The sequence below is a fragment of the Euprymna scolopes genome, chromosome 5 (assembly GCF_053919585.1).
Source record: "Euprymna scolopes isolate OS-2025 chromosome 5, ASM5391958v1, whole genome shotgun sequence".
NCBI classification, from domain to species: Eukaryota; Metazoa; Mollusca; class Cephalopoda; order Sepiida; family Sepiolidae; genus Euprymna; species Euprymna scolopes.
In genome coordinates, this window is record NC_136486.1 from 39,074,077 (window position 1) to 39,092,900 (window position 18,824).

Sequence of the window (18,824 nt, forward strand, 5' to 3'; positions counted from 1 at the left end):
TTAGTGTGAATGAAATTGGGAGGAAGGTTGCTTGAGGGTATAGGTCATTTTCATATATTGATGCTCTATCTGGAATGTTGAGCATTTTTATCTAAATAGTTTTCTTTTCCTATAAATGTTAGTAATAACATTTATATATCCATTTTAAGGTTTTGAAATTGAATCTGAAAACTCTGTTTTTATAATCAAATTTGTTTCCATTATGGTTCCTAAGCCTGCAAAACATTCACAACATTCGTCTAGCAACAACCACTAGCGATAATTTTCCTTGCTCTCTATCAATGGCTAAAACTAAATACAAATTCCATGAACAAAGTTTTTTTCTTAGACTGCCTGCCTATGGAATACAGTATCATGGTACTGCTTTCCAGCTGACTGAACTTGAAAATAATCATGTTACAATGTAAAAAAATTCTTTTGAGCCATTAATCAAATTCTATCCAATTTTTACCACTACCGATCATTATGATGTCTCACGCTCATTAACCTTTATCGCCGAGTGATATTTAGGCCTTAATAAGCAGTAACTCCCTTGTTAAAAAAAAGAAAAATTGAATTCTTGATGAAAATAAAAGATGCTCGAAAGAAACGTAATAAATAAATGAGCAGTCAATAACTAAAAGGGTCAATTCATGGCTTTCCCAATTCTGCAGATCATAATTGGTCTAGATTAGAACATCTATAGATAAGAAGAGTTATTTTTAGGTGGGTTCTATTGACCTGAAATAGTTCTTCCATTTCGCTTTCTTGTCTTACTGGAAATATCATTTGCTTCATCTGTCAGTGGAACTTGAGTTTCTTCTTTTTTTTTATTTGGCGTTCAGGTTGATGTCATTGAAAGGAAAACACCTCAAAAGAAAACTGATAGAGAAAAAAAAAGATAAAAGTTATCTTAGATTAGCTCTAGATTACAACGCGAGTTGATTTAATTTATACCCCCCCCTTTCCCTTTCAAGAGGAAAACATTTTAACGGTCCGACCCTTTAAGAATGGGGGGAAAAAAGTGATAGAATTTGAGAAAAGTGAAGTTGGAAATCAATGAAGAAAAGTTTATAAAACGAACATTCTGGAAATTGAGAAAATTAAAATATTTTTCTTCAATTTCGATTCCTCTGTCTCTCTCTCTCTCTCTCATATATATATATATATATATATATATATATATATATATATATATATATATATATTGTAGGTTTTATATTTACATTTTTTACAGTAAAATATAGAATTTTTAAAAACAAAAAATTATTCATTGAAAAAGGAATACACAAAATTTAAAGTTGACTCGAACTTAAATGTGTATTCCTTGTTCAAATAATACATTTTTGTTTTAAAAATTCTATATTTTACTGCCAAAAAATTTGAATATAAAATCTACAATTTTTACTTTGCTCTATCTTGTATATTGAGCTATTTTATTTGGCTGGGATTGTCTCATATAAAAATATTTTCAGCCCAACAATATTTTGCAAGACTGTGAATCACAAAATTAATTAATCTGATTTAATTCATCTCATTATTCGGAGATACATATATATGATTATGGGGAAAGATGTTTATTTAATTATATTTCACTTTTCATTTATACCAGTCCTTTAATTTATGAAGCTCAATGTAACTACAGAGTATATATGAATAAATGACAAGAGTCTGTATTCTAAATTTCAAGATGTTTACTATCTTACTGTTTATTTCTTTTAAGTATGTTAAGATGCACAGTTCTTGACAGAACCTGTTTCATAGTGCAGAATCATTCATGTAATTATTATGTCACATTCAAACATGGCGGAATAATTTAAAAACAATTTCAACTTCTCTTCCGATTTCGGATTTTGTAATCTTGCTCATGTCCCTTTATTTTCTCTTCAAGTTGATAAGTTCTTTTTTTCTGATGAGTTAAGGGTGGAATAAATTTAAAAAATTGACATAATAATTACATGAATGATTCTGTGCTATGAAACAGGTGCGGTCAAGAATTGTGCAATGTGCATCTCACTGTATCTAAAGAAATACAAGGTAAAATGGTCAACATCTTGAAATTTGGAATATAGACTTGTTATATAATGTTAATGTCTTTAATATAGAAAGAAAGATTAGAGACTTTATATAAAAACGTGTATTCATATGAAAATTTACAATGGAAGTACTCCTGGATCTATACGTACCCCCCACTCACCTAATAATGAAACTTTGTCTGAATATTTGTTCAGTAGAACAATATGATTTAACTTGCTGGCAGCCCGGCATTGCCCGATTGTACAATACGTTTAAATATGATAATTTGCATATGTTTAATTATAGAATCAATCCTCTATTGAATATTATATATTCCAAAGAATAATTTACTCAGTGAACTAATTTGTAAAAACAAAAATAAATAAATAAATAAAATAAATAAATAATGATAATGTTGTTCATCAAATTCCGTCTGTGTTTGTTTACAATATCATGTCAGTTAATATTTGGGCTTGACGATGAATGCCCTGGAAAAGTCACTTCTGATAAATGTTTAGTTTTAAAATATGCAAACAAATAAATGATTTGCAGCAATTTTAAATGGTACCTCTTCTTTTATCATAAATTGAACTCATTAACTAGAAAAAAATTAAAATAAAATCGTGAGATACACCCAGGCTTGAACAGGGGATCATTCAATCTGTAGTCGAATGCTCTACCACTGAGCTATATCTCCAGATTATAATAAATCTGTATTTTTTTTTTTTAATTTTTTTTTTTAAGAAGAAATGATTTGCTGAAATTTTATTATCTCCCTTGGCCTGTGTAACGTAAAATATTTCCCTGCAAAAATTATTCTTTGTTTTATCTGTAAGAAAGAAAAGCTATTTTTAAGATCAGATATTTTTTATTTTTGATACTTATTGGATGAATTTCGGTACAAAACATATCTGAGGACACTGCCAAATTAACTTTGTGGGAAATTTACAAAAGATAGGCACAGCGGTTTCCGAACCTGTGAGGAAGGAACACACACACACACACACACACACACACACACACACACACACACACACACAGTGACTTTTATATAATAGTAGAGATAGTTTGCAACTCTTTATTTGGTTTGTGTAGCTAAGGCCAAGTTAATTATGTTTGAATTTCCTCTTTATTTTTAATGATGTTTGCCTTTGTGAGATATTGGTAACAAATATATAATGATATGCAGATTATTAAGAGAAGAAATGAATTAAGTTAATTCTTGTTTTTTATTGTTGTTGTTTTGTTTTTTTATATATATATTTGGTTAACATGTTTTACTTGCTGGCATGCATTGGACAGCTTTTAGAAATTTCTGGCCAGGTTTTAATTTATTTCTCTTAAGATCAATCTTATCACGTCCATGTTTTCCTTGGCCTTTTCTTGTCAACTGCTACCTTAACTGTTCTACATCTATTAACCCAAGAACTCATCTATTCATTCAACATGCCTTTCAACAAAGTCTCCTATTCTCACGTGCCTCTCCCTTATACTGCTTAGATTTAATCTTCCTCTGAGGTCGTCAGATCTAAGCCTGTCTTTATGACTCTCATTGCATATCTATCACAGCATTCACACATCATTTCTCTCCATGCAATGCATATGTCTAGCCCTCACTGGATTAGTAAACTATTTTTTACACTAATATTTGTAGAGAAAAATTAAATAAAAGTGGATAATTGCCCAAACAAATCAAAATCATCTTTAGTTGATTAATATTTCTTCCCTTTGATTCAGATTAATTTTATCAAAGTAATAAAACCAATCTTTTTCTTATTTATGCATGAGATATTTTTGGAGGCAGGAAGGCTCGGTTATAGCCATGGGGGAGAGGAAGTGGTAAAGAGAATTTGTAAAAGGAAGATAATCATTGATTTATAAATATTTGCAAATTGTTTTAATGGAAATCTCTTCAGACGGGAAGTGAAGCCACTTGATGTAAGGAGCTAAAAAGAACCAAAGATGATTATCTTGCTCATGTTCCTTTATTTTCTCTTCAAGTTGATAAGTTCTTTTTTTCTGATGAGTTAAGGGTGGAATAAATTTAAAAAATTGACATAATAATTACATGAATGATTCTGTGCTATGAAACAGGTGCGGTCAAGAATCGTGCATCTCACTGTATCTAAAGAAATACAAGGTAAAATGGTCAACATCTTGAAATTTGGAATATAGACTTGTTATATAATGTTAATGTCTTTAATATAGAAAGAAAGATTAGAGACTTTATATAAAAACGTGTATTCATATGAAAATTTACAATGGAAGTACTCCTGGATCTATACGTACCCCCCCCCACTCACCTAATAATGAAGCTTTGTCTGAATATTTGTTCAGTAGAACAATATGATCTAACTTGCTGGCAGCCCGGCATTGCCCGATTGTACAATACGTTTGAATATGATAATTTGCATGTTTTATTATAGAATCAATCCTCTATTGAATATTATATATTCCAAAGAATAATTTACTCAGTGAACTAATTTGTAAAAACAAAAATAAATAAATAAATAAATAAATAATGATAATGTTGTTCATCAAATTCCGTCTGTGTTTGTTTACAATATCATGTCAGTTAATATTTGGGCTTGACGATGAATGTCCTGGAAAAGTCACTTCTGATAAATGTTTAGTTTTAAAATATGCAAACAAATAAATGATTTACAGCGATTTTAAATGGTATCTCTTTTATCATAAATTGAACTCATTAACTAGAAAAAATTAAAATAAAATCGGGAGATACACCCAGGCTTGAACAGGGGATCATTCAATCTGTAGTCGAATGCTCTACCACTGAGCTATATCTCCAGATTATAATAAATCTGTATTTTTTTTTTTTTTCTAAGAAGAAATGATTTGCTGAAATTTTATTATCTCCCTTGGCCTGTGTAACGTAAAATATTTCCCTGCAAAAATTATTCTTTGTTTTATCTGTAAGAGAGAAAAGCTATTTTTAAGATCAGATATTTTTTATTTTTGATACTTATTGGATGAATTTCGGTACAAAACATATCTGAGGACACTGCCAAATTAACTTTGTGGGAAATTTACAAAAGATAGGCACAGCGGTTTCAGAACCTGTGAGGAAGGAACACGCACGCACACACACTCACACAGTGACTTTTATATAATAGTAGAGATAGTTTGCAACTCTTTATTTGGTTTGTGTAGCTAAGGCCAAGTTAATTATGTTTGAATTTCCTCTTTATTTTCAATGATGTTTGCCTTTGTGAGATATTGGTAACAAATATATAATGATATGCAGATTATTAAGAGAAGAAATGAATTAAGTTAATTCTTGTTTTTTATTGTTGTTGTTTTTTTTATATATTTGGTTAACATGTTTTACTTGCTGGCATGCATTGGACAGCTTTTAGAAATTTCTGGCCAGGTTTTAATTTATTTCTCTTAAGGTTAATCTTATCACGTCCATGTTTTCCTTGGCCTTTTCTTGTCAACTGCTACCTCAACTGTTCTACATCTATTAACCCAAGAACTCATCTATTCATTCAACATGCCTTTAAACAAAGTCTCCTATTCTCACGTGCCTCTCCCTTATACTGCTTAGATTTAATCTTCCTCTGAGGTCGTCAGATCTAAGCCTGTCTTTACGACTCTCATTGCATATCTATCACAGCATTCACACATCATTTCTCTCCATGCAATGCATATCTCTAGCCCTCACTGGATTAGTAAACTATTTTTTACACTAATATTTGTAGAGAAAAATTTAAGTGGATAATTGCCCAAACAAATCAAAATCATCTTTGGTTGATTAATATTTCTTCCCTTTGATTCAGAGTAATTTTATCAAAGTAATAAAACCAATCTTTTTTTTTTTTTTTTTTTTTTTTCTTATTTATGCATGAGATATTTTTGGAGGCAGGAAGGCTCGGTTATAGCCATGGGGGAGAGGAAGTGGTAAAGAGAATTTGTAAAAGGAAGATAATCATTGATTTATAAATATTTGCAAATTGTTTTAATGGAAATCTCTTCAGACGGGAAGTGAAGCCACTTGATGTAAGGAGCTAAAAAGAACCAAAGATGATTATCGCAAAAATGGAAAATTCCTATTGCCTGTAGTCTTGAAAGGACCAAGGCTGTAGGTAGGAGGAAAACGGTCAGTAGGAACAGTTCCACAAGCTTGCAGTTATTGGGAAGAAGCTACTGGAATAGGAAGCTGTATTACAATGAGGTATCAAAACAGTGAATTAATGGAAACCACTAGACCAAAGAATCAAACGAGCTGGAATAAAGGCAGCAGGAAAATAGATCAACCAATTCTGAAGGACACATGTGATAATAGTATTTATAGAAAAGACTGAGACTAGCAACATCACGTCTGTGGGAAAGGTTGCAGCAAAGAAGGGGTAGGTTCCAATCAAATTAGATACATTTCTTCACCTTATAAAGAACCTTCAAATAGGCCAGATTCATTAGCCGAATATTTTTCAATTAAACTTTTATTGTCAACTGCTAACTCTGATTTGCTAGTTTTTATTTTTATTTTATTTTTTATAAATTTATTTCAGAATGATGTTACATAAAAATATTTTATCTACTTTTTTGTTGTTGACCTTTAAAAATTCCATTTAATTTAAATGTTGGTTACATAGCTATGAATGATTTTTGGATAAAGGTTGACAGTTAAGGAGAACCGGTGGGCTGTGGTGGAGGTATGTGCTCATAGTTTGTAATAGTATAATTTGTAAGAAAAAATGTTTGAAGTGGAGTTGTAAGCAGTTTTACAGAGTCTGAGGAAATCAGAGATTTTAATCAAACTCGTAAGAATTCTAGGAGTCTGAGTAGGACATTACATTTTCCGACTCCGCAACCTTGATTGTGAGTCTGCAATGTTTGCAGGTATTGAGTCAGTTGGATTTTATTTTTTTTTTTTATAACTGAGTTTAAAGTTAGGAGTCGTATTTCTTTATTGCCGACTCCTCATGTCTGAGGTTAGAAGTAAAGTCAACAATTTTTGCTGGCGTCCAGAGTCGGGGGGGGGGGGTCAGGTTTTTTAGAATTTCGAATTCAGGAATTGATTTTTTTTTACTCTTTAAAAATATATTAGTTTCCACTGTTATTTTTTTTTGTTTGTTTTCTTTTTTTAGTGGAGATTATATTTCTTATTCGGCTTGTTTACTTATTGTTTCATTAGTCATGTAGATTAGTTGTGAATTTCTTAGCTTGTAATAAATATAGCGTTTAATATATATGTGTGTGTGTGAAATTATATAAAAACGATTTTACTTACAATAGTTCTACATATTTATTGAGCACTTTTGAAAAAAAAATTTTTTTTTTTTTTTTTTTCAGTTAAATGTATTTGAAATTATTTAATTATGTGTGTATGTGTATACATATTGATTTTCTTTGTTTTAGAAAAGAAAATTGGATTAGTGTTGAATCACTTGTCAGTGTGAGTTAGAGTTCTTCAAACGAACTGAAAGCCTTCCAAGTGTAGCGTCTTTTATTAATGCTAATTGTTATAATAGTTTCCTTTCGCACCGGACTAAATAGTAGCGTCTCATTATTTGCGGAGAGATTGTTGCTTTATCTCGTCTTGTGACTATCGCCACCATACATCCACTAAAATAGTAGTAGCAGCAGTAACAGCAACAACAATTTTAGTCGTGAAGAATTGTTAGTACTGCTAGATCAAGTTCTTCACCTGATACTGCTCGTGGCTATATGCCATTGAATGGGATACTACTATCACTATAGCAAATACTATAAATACTACTACGTTTACTATACATATCGCACACACACACACACACACACACACACACACGAAAAAAAAAAAAAAGACGCGTGTACGTCTTGGACAAGCTACTACACGCTCTTTTTCCTTCCAGAGATTGCTTCCTTTTCTCTTGAGCCATCATTATCGGTTGCTTGGTAGTCTTCCTGTTCTGGAAGGAAGGGTTTACCCTGAGCTAACCATCTTCGCACACATGTGCATGCCATGACATCATCATTATCAGCATCAGTTTTTTTTTTCCTTTTCTTCTACTTTTTTTCATAGAACTGTAAATTTCAACTTTCTCTTCTACTCCTGTTGCTGCTGCTGCTACATTCCTTCTTTCTTATCACACTCCCTCCTCCTCCTCCAGCCTCACCTAACTTCACTCACTCTCTGGAATAGGTGAAACACACATTGCAAAGCTGATGTCTACTGCAACATATTACCTTTGGATTTAATGGTAAAATTGACCTCCTACTCATCCTACGATTTATGGGGCCATTCTTCATGTAAGTTATTAATATCGTTTTTACCAAATTTTCAGTCTACTTTCCTTACTTGAAGACATTTTCTTTGACATTAGTATTCTTTCTTTCTTTCTTGTTGCTCTTCTCTCTCTGCTTTTATCTTCATTTCTACACGTTGTTGTTATTTGTCATTCTCCTTTTCTTTTCCTATTTCTTTCCTTTTCTCTTTTCTTTGCGATTATCATTCTCCTCCCTTTCTTTTCCTCCTCTCCTATTCTTTCTCTTCCTCTTTCTTTATAATTACTCTTTCTCTTCGTTATGAATGGGAATCTGCAACTCTCTCTCTTCAGTCACACATCAAAATCTGAACGTCATCGAACCCTTTTCGCAATTTCCATTTACCGACTATTTCGGCACTGAAATAGTCATCATCTTTATTGACAAACACGAAAAAACTTATGTTCTCTACAATTTATTGTAGTTATTTTTGACATTAAATTATACATCCACATTTTTTGCTTTGAATAGTAAACGCCAAATTTGAAAAGTTCTAGGCTTTGGACTTTTTCATTCTTTTCTTTATTATTCTGGGAACAAAGTGTAGTATTTGTTTCGATACTACACTTCATCTTTTTCATCCTTGGTCAATAAAATAGAAATCCTTCTAGACGGAGTCAATTTTTATTATCGTGTTTCATTCTTCAGAAGCTAAATTTTGTCCCACATTAAAAATAACTGACCTTAACTTTGCCCTCGTGAGGAGGCAAATAAATAAGGGCTCAACATTCTGTTATATATCTTGAGTTAGAAATCTTAAATGAATCAAACCTTGTAAGTCTGGATTATTAGCTCTTTTTATTTTATTTATTTTGCATGCAGGTGTGAGAGTTTGTCTAGTGTTTGTGTGTGTGTGCATACAATATAAACTATTTTCTTTTACGATGTTTCCAAATGAACATTTGTAGTTCTGTATTGTCTTTATTTGTAAGAAAAATATTTTACAATTAAAACACCTTTCTTTATCGGCATTAAATTCATTTATACATGACATTTTTTGTCCAATATATTTATTGCATAATCTCTCCATATATATATATATATATATATATATATATATATGGCAGGTCCACTGCAATGAAGCTAGGATACATCTCTGAAATATGTAACATATAGTTTTTATATAAATAATTTGTGTACATATATATATATATATATTAGTGTTGGAACGATTAATCGGGAATCGAAAAAATCAGAGCTTTTTGAGGGTATCGGAATCGTGGAAAATTTGAGCCTATTTTCCAATGCCAAAACTGATTCCTTTAATTATCTATTTTATTTGATTTTGTTTTTTTATAAATCATCTTCCACTGCTTGTAATAATAATAAAATAATAAATATTTATTGATTTAAACTTCTAGTACGACTAAAATCTCTAGATTACCCCGTCACAAGTGTGTTTTTACATTTGAGAAAATACATGCATATTTAAGATGTGTTTTTAGAGTAATCAGGACAAAATCTAAATTTTATAGTAAAATATTTAGAGATTTATAAAGAATCGGAATTAATTTTATTGGAATCAGGAATTTAGTATGGAATCGGTAATTGTATCGGAATCTGGGAAAAATATTGAAATCATCCCATCACTATAATATATATATATATATATAGGGTGTCCCAGAAGTCGCACTTCATCTAGGTTTTCATAAAAATACAAATATCTATTTTATTGTTCATATGCTTAACACATGGACGATTCTAGCACACAAGAGTTGAGATGTTCTCAAAGAAAGAAAGTTAAGGAAGACAGATCTGGTGATCGGGGTGGCCACTCCATGGAGATCAGTGTATGGTGTGCAACTTCTGGGATACCTTATATAATTTCTAAGCCTGCGTTTTATTTATTTATTTTTTTACTCATAAGACAAATTCAATTTAAAAAAACAAAAACATTTTTTTACTAAAAATCAAGCGTATTAAATTGTGTATCTAAACTGATTATTTATTTGTAATGGTTTTACTTAATATCTTGTAAGCTTTCTATTTTATTTTTTTATTCAGTTCAAAGATTCTCTTATAACACATAAATAAGCGTCCCATTCACTATTTTTAACGTGTCTTTTTTGTGATTTAAAAAATGTAAAAAGAACTGTTTTAATTTGTATTCTTTATTGGCTTTATTTTATTTAATGCTAGCCTGGGTGTCCGGCGTTTCCCGGGTGTTTGGAGGTGTGTGTTGGGCAAAAAAAAAAAAAAAAGGTAGTAGTAGGTAAACAGGCTCGAACCTATGACACGACAGCAGAAAAGAAAGTGAAAATCTGACGTCTTACCCCTACTCCATGGCATGACGGGAAGTTTGTAACATTAAAAGTTAGGCCAAGGCAATCCAACTGATACGATGACTTGCAAAAATGGCTCGCAAAAAATCAGACCCTCTTTGTAAAAACTGCCTAGTTGAGGGTGAAGGAATTAATGTTTTGGCTGATTTTTCGATATTTGTCGTCCGAGGCATCGGTCTTCAAAATAATACTGATCTCATGAAAATCCGTCGCCTCTGACAAAAGTTTTAAACAAACATACAAGCATACATACATACATACATACATTTAAACAGACAGGTGAGATTTATATTATAGATGAAATTAGAATTTTTATGAAATTTTGTCATTCCACTATTACAAAAAAAGTTTATTTAAAATTGCAAGATTAATTATGACTTGATAAAATATTCTAATTTCATATCTTATTCATTAATGAGGAATACAGTATTTTTTTATCTGTAAAGTTTAATTACACATTAAAAATATTTGTTATTTATACTAAAATATCTGTACCAAAATTAATTCCCGAACAGAAGTTTTGCATCACTTTTATGTGTCATTATGGAGATTAATATAAACATATAATGATACTAAACATTAAGTTTAGAATCCTTATTCTAATTTTGATTCAAAATCCATGACATTATTTTGATTTTAGAAAAAACAAAGTTTAAGGAATCTTAAAAAATTGAAATTCGAGAAATCTTATTAAATATGGATAAAATTCGGTGCAAATCAGATATATTTTTATTTTCAAATGGGGAATGGAATATTATGACCCCTAAAATCTCTTTAAAGTATGAGAAAATACTCAAAAGAAACTGAAATTTGGGATACATTTATTAATCATAGGTATTAGGATCTATTGTTAAATTTATACAAAAATCCAAAGGACCTAAATTTTTACAAAAGGCTTCTACCATTTTTTACCCTCTTTGCATAAAACTAAATTAACCTAAATTATAGTCCATTATGAACCCACCTCCCATGCCTAGCAACTGTGTTTCAAAATTCATAATGATTTGGTTATTAATTTCCAGTGAATCCTGTACATATATAATCACATAAATACTCATAGTTTTATATAGATATAATAATTACAAGTAAATAGATTCTCTATGTACATTTTATGGTTCTTGGAGAAATCATCTGAAAGAAATAAATTTAATTTTAAAAAATGTGTACAATTTGTCATTCAAATACTTGTTCACTGTCGATGTGATTTGGTGGTTAGTGTATTCACATATGCGATCATCCTTTGTCTGGCTAATGTTCTTCAAAAAGTCAACATGTGCTTTCTTCATGTCAATTTTTATTTATGTTTTACAATAGTTTATCAATTTATCATCACTTTTTTTTTTAATATTTAAATATTGAGCATCTTTTTGTTGTTTTTAGTAAAACACATTTTTTTTGTAATAACAATAGTTTAGATTTCTCATTTGAATACAAAATCTTACAAACAATTTGATTTTCCTTTTTTATGTGTTATTCATTTCTTGATTTCAATTTTACAAGCAATATTTGTTGTATTTGCTGAGACATTTTGTATATAATTAAAATTAAATGTAACAATGTTATTTCAAATTCAAGCATTTGTGAGTTTCTATGCAATTACAAGAGGTTTGCCAAACAGGTCTTTAAAATGCTTTTTTTTCTATTTAAGCGTTTCAAATCTAAAGTTACACATTAGTTTTGAGATGAGGATTAATAATTCATATTATTTGGATTCTTTGAACTACTGTTCTCATCTTGAGGGTTATTTTGACAACGTTTTAGTCAATGTAACTTCTGACCTTTTTCAGGTGTTCCTTGTCGAATCTTTCTGTCGAACGGAACTCTTTATTTAATCTACAAGTGGTAACATATTTTCATTCCATCAGTCATCACTAGGTAGAAGTTCTAAGTAATTCAAGATTGTCTTTTTAAGTGTCGCCTACACTGAGGATTTGAACCTACAACCTCTTTCAATATGAAACAAATATTGTACAATTTCAATTTATGCTAGTATTAGTAAATTCATAGCTTCGCTATAACAATTATTTTGCTAAACTTTCTTTGAAACTCTGTGGATTCAAGAATTCTTGATATTTCTGAGTTTCCTGTCAAATAATAAATTCTCGTAAATTGTAATTTACAGTCTCTAACTTTGTTCTTATCTATCTATATATATATATATATATATGATATAAAGCTGAATGTGTGTCTCTGGTCACGAATAGGCTCCTATATGGTTGACTATTATAGAAAACTGATCACATATAATGATAGGTGTATCGAGACACAGGAATGGGTATGTTTGATCTGGCAGAACGGTGGTTCATTAAAATTGTGGGGGTCTACGTTCGTGCCTGGTTCACAAAGTATGGACATAAAAAATTTAAAAATGAAAAAAAAAAAAACGTTTACAAGTATTTTTGATATAAATGTACATAATAATACTTTGATAAGTATGTTTTAACTTAAATAGGGATAGTATAATAAAATTGTGAGGTCTGCGTTCGTGCCTGGAGTCCATAGAATGGAAATAGGCACAAACTTTAATAAAAACTTTTCATATCTATCTGCGTAAGTATACTTTGATAATTATGTTTCAGTGTGAAGACATATGGTATAATAAAATTATGGGTGTTCGTTCGCACCTGACCTCCATAGAATGGAAATATGTCACAAAGTTTAACAAGGTTTTTTAATATAGATCCACAGAATATTGTGATAAGTGTTTCAGTGTGAACAGGTATGGTATAATAAATTATGGGATTTATCTATTTTGTTTTTACTTTCATCATATTTTGCTTTGGTTTTGATACCCCCAAATTCAACCCAAATTTACAACCCTTCCTTTTCATAACCTATCATACTTTCATAAATCAGAGTCCATTTTCTGTAGGCTGTTTTTGAACCCAGTCTATGACGGGTACTTTTGCTAGTGTATATATATATATATATATATATATATAAAATATATATGATACTATGGACCTTGGTTGCTTGCGAAGGCTAAGGAATGAGGGTGGCAAGTTGTACGTTTTGATTTCGATTCTAGCTGATAGCACTCAAGTCATCTATCTATATATCTATAAAAGTGAGAATGTGTGTGTGTGAGAGGGCACTTCTCAACCTATATACTCAACGAATTTTTGATCTATAGACTTGAAATTTGGTATATAGGATATTCAGACATGTGAAAAACTTAATCAAGTTTTCATCCAGAAAAAAAGGGCTTCTAAGGTGTCAAAATTGAGTGAGGGTCATCGTGTGAGGGAGGGTCATCGAATTTTTATCTGTTTGTCAATTGTTTTATGAATGTGCATGTGTGAATTGTTCACTTGGCAGATTCCTTATATTAATAAGTAGCTTTGAAAACACGTTTTAAAGATTGTATCAAGCTGGCCTAATAGCTATTGTACTTGACTCACTGTCTTTAGGTTTTGGTTTCTTCTTAGCTCAAGTATTTTTTTTATTTACGGAAAAATATAATACTCGCATGCACATTTCTCAGTTTCCGTATGAATTAAAATATAATACTTATTTTACGGCTGGGCAATGCCGCGTGTGTGTATTTTAGTTTCGATCTCACTACTAGCTTCAATATAATGATCGAAAGACAATTGTCTCTATACATAATCTATATGAAGAAATACATAATCTGTCTTAATTAAAATATATTTAAGCCTATGCTAATATTTAAAAGAATTGGTCTTGGTATAATATGACTTTAAAGCTCTTTCTCTCTGTTAAGAGAAGAAACACATTTCCCCCTGCTTTTGATCAAAACTAACCACGTTCTTGACAAATGATATGAGATTTTTGTTTTATCTTTTTTATTGACCTTGGATGAAAAACCGAATCTACATTGTTTTCAGATTAGTCGTTTTCAATCTTAAGCAGGCAATTTGATTCAAATGTAATGCATTTATTTTTTTTTTACTTTATCATTAGATGTTCGGTATTTTTAATAATTTGTATTAAAACTCTAAACCTTAATTTTCACTAAAGTTTTCATTAAAAACTTTTTCTCTTATCTTCAGATTAAAATTTTTAGATGTAAGAACAGAAATTATTTTCATTTATAATTTGCAGAAATTTTAATGTGGAAACTTTTTCGAGTCTCTCTATTCTGTCGTTATTTTCCATGGAAAAATGCTGGACTTAGCTTCAGTCTATGCCTCTCCTTGCAAGACTTTTGCAGCAAGCACTCTTCTAACTACAACCACTGTCAACAATGTCCACCACTCTATATGTACCTAAATCCAAACACTAATTCCATGAACAAAGCTTCTTTCCTAGAACTGCCCACTTGAGGAACACTGTATCACGAGCCTGAATTACAACTGACTACAACATAGTTGTTTTCAAGTCTAATGTAAACAAGTTCCTGTTGAGCCTTAACTAATCAAATTCTACCTACCACTACCGGTCAATAGGATGTTGTCTCACCGACCACCCTACACTCATAAACCCTTATCTTTAATAAGTGGTGACACCCTCATAAAAAAAAGTTCTGTTAATGTTGCCATTGTATAAAAGTGCACGTGAATGTTTTTTTTTACTGTAATATTTAAAAGCTATAGTTTAGCTTTTGATGAAAACTTTTTAAATATGTTTTAAAAATTTTACTTTATCAGGAACCAATTTTATAAATGTACATGTTTGAATCGACAGTTATATGTTCGGCTCATTTTTAGATAAAAACTGATATGTTCCATGTATTTTTCATGTATTTGACGAATTCATTTGAGAAATTTTTTTTATGCTATACTATACACTCCTGACATAAATTTATTACTCAAGGTTTTAGAAGTTTGTAAGGATTCCCTCTTCAGTCGAATTTATTGATGTATAATTCAAAGGTTATTGAGGCATGTTTGTTTATTTATATATAATTTCAAATAGGTCTAAAGAATATTAAGATTTTTTATATAGAATCTTATCAAGATATAGAAAGTTTAATATATGAGGGTGGAGCATAAGGTAAAATGAAATTATAAACAAAATAAAACATAGGTATATGAGAATTTGTCATTTTAATAAGGAAAAATATCAATAGGAAGAGATGGTTATAAACTCTCTTTATATAATGAAATGCCTAGGTATAAAGAGCGTTTATAACCCTCCTTTCCCTGTTAATGTTTTTTTTTATTGAACTCACAAATAAATTATATATATATATATATATATATATATATATACTAGCGAGAGGTACCCGGTGTTGCCCAGGTGTTTGGAGGTGTGTGTGGAAACTCCGGGGGTTTGTGATTAAAAAAAAAAGTAAGTATGAGGATCGAACCCGAACCGTTGAGGCAAAGTTGTAAATTAATGTGTGAAAAAAAAACGTGCGACGTTAACCATTGCCCCACTGCAAGATGCTAACGGAAACACGTTTGAATTTATTTAATTATTTGGATTTGGCAGGTGCCCGTTTTAATGAGTTAATGAGGTCAAGTTTGACTGCGGGATAGTATTCATTTACTGCGGAACGCTTTTTTTATTTTTATTTTCCCAAGATATTATAGGAAAAAGACTAACCCACATGCGGCGAGCGACAAATGTTGAATATTTATCTTCCCGAAATCGAGCAAATTAAATAGACAGGCGAGCTTCGTTGTTAACTGTGAGATATTACAATTTATATGTGATATAAAAAGTTGTGAACCGACCGGCCGCTTCTCTGAAAAAAGCCTTTTGTAGACATACAGAAAAAGCGAACACACATACATACATACATTTTCGCTTTTATATATATAAATTGCCTATAATTTCATTATATATATAATGTGTGTGTGTACTTGTTTTGTTTTTCAATTACTAATTATTTTCTATAGCATTACAACAAATTATTTTATATAAACATTGAAAGAAGAGACTTTCCAAATAAATTTAAATGTTAACTTATTTTTTCATTGACTTATATTGTTTTAGGATTTTTATGTCTTATAGAAACAAATATTCACTACTTTGCTAAAAATGAAATGTTCATTTCTGAATGGTTCAATGAATTGAGGTGTTACAACTGAAATATAAAAATATACCTGCTATGTATTACAATGTAGGGAAATTGATACAAACAATGACTTGCTTTCTATTCCCAATAATAACGCACACCCAGGTCAGTTAAAGTGCCATTAACTTATGTGTTGTCTGTGGTGGAAAGGAGGACTGGCTACCCTAAGCAACTGATTGTAGATGGACATCTGAGACAACAAAGTGAGCTACATTTGATCATCCAAATGATTCGTTTTGTTGATCAATCAATAGCATTTTGAGCATTATATAAGCAGGTCGCAATAGCCACAAAAATCTATCAAGCACTTGTGAAACCTGGCTGATGAGAGCTGTGAATCTCAAGACTAGAAGTGTTCAACTTACAGCGTTAGTCCACTGGTACCATTTCATCTCCAATACCCAAATTGGGATGCAATGCAGCTCATTCCCCACTTTTAAAAAGGTTACTTTGCTGATTGAACCACACTGCGCACCACAACCCAAGAGTTCATCCATGAAGTAATAGCCCCAAAAGTGCTCCAAGGTTGGCAAAGATGCCCAGGAGGCGAGCTGAAGATATGGTTATGCACCATCAAAGATGATGTCAAACTTAGCTCTAGTCCACAAGTCTACAGTGTTCACCACTGATCCCGAGACTGGCTGACCATCACTATCTTGGCCGCTGCAGACTATCATACATAATCTGCGTTTATCCAGAAGACTGTGCATATTATGAGAGGAGTCCGTTCAACCTATTCTGGGTAAATGTCACCTCAAGTCAAGTGTATTTCTAGTTATATTCAATCAGTGACTAGACTGTTGCTCAGTTCTAGTCAGTTTCTATTGTAAGCTTTCTCTTCATTGTAATAAAAGAAGTTTTCAGTAAAGTTTAAGTCAGTTAAAGATTTCTTGACCTTTGGCTTTCTGTAGATTCTGTCGCTTGAGTCAGGATATAAACACTACCTTGATCCAGTTTTATTTACTACATATAATATATGAATATCAACTTCTCAAATTCACAACCAAGCCGAATCAAGACATCAGATATTTCACACACGAAAGTCTTCATATCCTTTGACAATAAATGCATCAAGTCTTAAAATTTTATTAGGGTTTCATGATTTATTAAATCTTGGGAAATGTATCAATAAAATCCGGAATGTTTTTCTACATTTGTAGACAAATATGTATTCAAATGTATAAAAATGTTCAGCATTTTATTTATACATTTTAAAAGGTTGATTGAAACTACAGTAGAGTTATTAGATAAGACACATTTTTATTGTTATACTAGCAGGGAGCAGCCGGCCGACCTTATCAGGTCGTAAAATATGCTTAAATATATTCATGCAGATTTCGTATTATTACAGAGACAATTCTCTATTAAATATTATATTGTTCCTAATACATAGTAGTTATTTCAAAAGTTAAAAAAAAAAAATGCCTTGGGTGCCATCATCTAGAATTGAAACCAAAACTTTTAGCGCTCCAACCACTTCTACTGATTTGACTATCGAGAGATAAGAAAGTTTGAAGAAATGAATTGAATTTGGCCATGTACAGAAAGAAGTAAAAAATATGTCATCCAGTTGAAATTAAGTTTTCATTTCAACTTGCCGACATTTCTGTACGCATTATTCATCCATCCAAACAAAGATTTTACTTTAAACCATCCTTGGTGCATGATTACTATTTCCCGTTAATTTCAGTAGTTTAAGAGTTTATTGGTTAAATATTTACACAGACAGGCACACACACACACACATCTACTATTTTTTCTGTTTGTATTTTCTGCAGAGCAGCAAAACCCACCCTTTCACTGTAGAGGTTACTCTGTTTTCTTCCCTCAGATTTTTAGACTTTAGAATTTGCTGCTGCCCTGACTGTGAATAGGTAAATAAAAAAAAAAGTATTAAGGCCAAATAAATAATATTTGAATGAGTATGTTATTCTGCTAATGTGTTTATACGTTGTCGATATAGATAATATCTTTAGTACTTGAGTGCTCGATTTAGCTTGAGAACATTGTTAGCTTCACTCTTGCCTTAATCAACGAGATGAGTTCTGTTTTGCCTGCAAGATGTCACTCAAACTGAACAATCAAGGTCGACTACAAAGCACTGAGTTGATAAGATGGATCATAACATTCTCATGAGACGCCTGAGGTATAAATAGATAGAGCAAAGAAAATGGAGAAGTGGGTAGTAGCCATTATTAATTTAATAATCATTTATGAGCACTGATTTAACAGTTTAATATTAGCTATTAGTTGATTGTTCACTCTTACAACACATTTTCTGAATGGTCTAC

At 31.1% G+C, this 18,824-nt stretch overlaps 1 protein-coding gene across 21 annotated transcripts in view; it reads left to right on the forward strand.

The window, feature by feature from the left end:
• Positions 1-18,824, forward strand: part of LOC145276773 (cyclin-dependent kinase 17-like) — a 534,353-nt gene that overhangs the window by 138,390 nt on the left and 377,139 nt on the right. For 2 of the 21 annotated variants that reach the window (XM_080128054.1, XM_080128042.1), the window contains exon 1: positions 8,126-8,250. The exons of 11 other annotated variants lie outside the window; for them this stretch is intronic. The gene's annotated coding sequence lies outside the window, so the exon portion shown is untranslated. Of the gene's footprint in view, positions 1-7,524; positions 8,251-18,824 lie in introns of those variants that run through there. 8 more of the 21 variants (XM_080128041.1, XM_080128040.1, XM_080128045.1 and 5 more) reach the window with 7 other exon arrangements.